The sequence below is a fragment of the Tenrec ecaudatus genome, chromosome 12, assembly GCF_050624435.1.
Source record: "Tenrec ecaudatus isolate mTenEca1 chromosome 12, mTenEca1.hap1, whole genome shotgun sequence".
Taxonomy (NCBI): Eukaryota; Metazoa; Chordata; class Mammalia; order Afrosoricida; family Tenrecidae; genus Tenrec; species Tenrec ecaudatus.
The window spans coordinates 82,578,654-82,582,091 of record NC_134541.1 but is presented as its reverse complement, the minus strand read 5'-3'; the positions used below and the strand labels follow the sequence as shown (position 1 = coordinate 82,582,091).

The 3,438-nt window shown below is 38.2% G+C and overlaps 1 pseudogene; it reads right to left on the bottom strand.

Moving 5' to 3' along the window:
• Nucleotides 1–3,059: 3,059 nt before the first annotated feature.
• LOC142423625 (small nucleolar RNA SNORA36 family) lies at nucleotides 3,060–3,204 on the bottom strand (annotated as a pseudogene).
• Nucleotides 3,205–3,438: the final 234 nt, after the last annotated feature.

The following is a 3,438-nucleotide window of genomic DNA, read 5'->3' as shown; positions in this document are numbered from 1 at the left end:
TTATTTTTACAGTCATCACCATAACAGGACAAATATTGCCAGGCATGTCAAATAATCTTTTTGTTTCCCAATGCATATAAAAGTTATGTTTACACTATGCTATAGTCTATTAAGTGTTCAATATCATTATGAAAACATTTGAAATATTGTGAGAATTACCAAATATGACACAGGACAAGAAGTGAGTACATATTGTTGGAAAAATGATGCTGATAGACTTGCATAAATCTTTAATTTGCTAAAAAAAAAAGAAAAGAAAATAGAAAGGAAGGAAGGAAAAATAACAACATCTATGAATTCTAATAAAAAGAATCACAATAAAATTAGATATACCTATATATTAATTATTCTTGGGGAAGGGTGACAATGAATGCAGGAATTTGATCTGCTGTTTTCCAAAAGATATCATTTAAATTATGTCTTTAAATATTGCTTTAGATTCTTTAAAATCCTATTATATTTTGGGGGTATACCATTGTTGCTTATTTTTATGTTCTACTATCTTCCATAACTATATTTTTCTCTCTAATCTTTTAACTTGTATGGTAAGTGTTTGTGTGAATTTAGCTGGGCCAGGATTCTCAGTAGTTTGACAGTAAAGACAAAGTAATTCTCTCATGATAAAATTTCTTCTAGTATATAGCCTGCTTCCAAACCAAGTGGCTATAGAGTGGGACAGCTTTCTTGCTTTTTGATAGGTCTCCATTCTGCATCTGGCACATCTTCTGATGTGCAGTTCTTTGGACTTGACTCAACAACCTGCTAAGCTTGGATTTATTTACTCTGCAAATAAAAGTCTGACTTGCAGTTCTTGAGTTCATCAACCCCTGAAGCTACACGTCAGGGGAAGCCTCCAGCCTAACCTCTGAGCAGCCCATGAGAACGTTGCCTACTTCTCCAACTACATGAGCCACTTATTTGCTATTGCTCCACCTCCAATAATAAAAAGGCACTGCTAATCCATGGAATGAGGTAGCAATAGTAATATGAAAACTAGCACTACCCTTGGGTGGAAAATGCTCACCACTGGTGAGCATTTAGGCATATATATATTTTAATAAATCATTTTATTGGGGGCTCTTATAACAATCCATACATCAATTGTATCAAGCACATTTGTACATAAGTTGCCATCATCATTTCCAAAACATTTTCTTTCTACATGAGCCCTTGGTATCGGCTCCTCCTTCCCCGCCTCCCTTCCCCACCCTTCCACCCTCATGAACCTTTGATAATTTATAAATTATTTTAATTTTCAGATTATACACCATCCACTGTCTCCCTTCACCTACATTTCTGTTGTTCGTCCCCCTGGAGGGTGGGGGGAGTAGTACACCAATCACTGTGATCAGTTCCCCCTTTCTTCCGCCACTTTTCCCCTACCCTCATGGTATCACTACTCTCATTATTGGTTCTGAGAGGTTTATCTGTCCTGGATTCTGTGTGTTAAGAGCTCTTAACTATACCAGTGTACATGCTAGGATCTAGCCAGATTTGTAAGCTAGAACTGGGGTCATGATAGTGGGGTGGGGTGGGAGCATTAAAGAACTAGAGGAATCGTGTGTGTTTTGTCAGTGCTATACTGCATCCTAGCTGCTCATCCCTTCCTTCTGACCCTTCTCTGAGGGGATGTCCAATTGTCTACAGATGGTATGGGGTCTCCATTCTGACCCCCCTTGTTCTCATCAAAATGGTTGTTTGTTTGTTTTGGGGGGTCTTCTAATGCCTGATACCTGATCCCTTCGACACCTCATGATCATGGATTGATGTGCTTCTTCCCTGTGGGCTTTGTTGGTTCCCTTCTAGATGGTCACTTGTTTAGCTTCAAACCTTTAAGACCCCAGACGCTATATCTTGCAACAGCCAGGTACCATCTGCTTTCTTCAGCACATTTTCTTATGCAACCATTTGGTCTTCAGTGATCATATCAGAGAGGTGAGCATCACAGAATGCCAGATTATTAGAATAAAGTGTTCTTGCATTGAGGGAGGGCATAAGTAGAGGCCCTATGTCTGTCTGCTACCTTAATACTTAACCTATAAATATATGTACACAGGCCTATATCCCTATCATTATATATTAATATATCTACATATGTACATGCCTATGTTTATACCTCTATAAATGTCTTTTGCCTCCTAGTATTTTCCTCTATTTCCTTTTACTTTCCTCCTGTCCCAGTATCATGTTCGATCTTCATTCGGCTCTCTGTACTTCCTCTTGGCTACATTGCACTTGATCAAACCCCACCAGGCATTCTGTGCCCTCCTCACTATCGATTTTAGATCTCTTGTTGTTTCCTTGTCCCTGGGTTTGTTGGCACCCCACTTTCCCTTCTCCTCTTCCTCTCCCCTGTCCCCGCAGTATAGTCGGTCCCATTGTTTTCTCCTCGGATAGGCAGGGATTGTTTATCTTACCTATCTTTTATAGATAGACATGGGGAAAAAAAGAAAAGAAAGAGAAAAAACTGACCTATGAATAGTTCCTGGTCTGTGTGCTGACCCTTATGACTGTTTTCCAATTGTGTCTGAAGTAGTGCTTATCAGCTAGGCATCTATATTATACTTTTCTGTAATTTTGTCAAGATGAGAAATTGGTTTGGTCCTACTGCCAATACACAAAGTGGTGAAGGTAGGAATTGAACTCTGTGCTTTGGAGTCACAGCTCAAGTCTTGCATTAAAGACCTCAAAATTTGCACTTATCACCTGAAAGAAACCCACTGGACCCCAAGTCCAAATTTTGACCAAAAGAATGTCTTGATTTGCAATATGTACAAGAGGAAACCTAGAGGATATCCGTGGCTATTAAGGATGTGGAATAATATTGCATGGAACATAAAGATGGAATATGTCTAAGTTTATTGATATGAGCCTTCTATGCAAATATTCTTTCTTCAATGTTCCAGCACAAGTGGTTAGGGAAAGATCTAATATTTTATTTGATTAGATTATTGACACATGTATTATAAAGTGGGATATAATAAATTTAGTTGAAGCACCTTGGTATCTTGTAGATAAAATTTGTGTTAGAGTGGATTTATTTATTTTATTATTATTTTTAATGTAGGCTAGGAACAACGTGAATAGAGTAATATTTTTTACCCAGTCATTTTACCCAGTCATTTTCCCAAGCCTGTTTTAATGTCCCAAAGTTTAATGGACAGAACAGAGAAGCTGCCCTGAACTGAACTCAACACTTTGGAAGAGAGTGGATTTATTAAGATAACCCATACACCCACACATGGAATTCCCAGATGACACACCCTTTACCATAGCAGAGAGGAAAAAATCTTTGAGGGCTCTTCATAATCTTTGAAAACTGCAATTGCTATTTTATGTAAGTTATATTTTATGGTGGGAATGATTGTAACTGAGTTAAGACACCCAACTACAGTGGATCTGATTGGACTCCATTGGACCCCAAGTGGCAGGACTTAA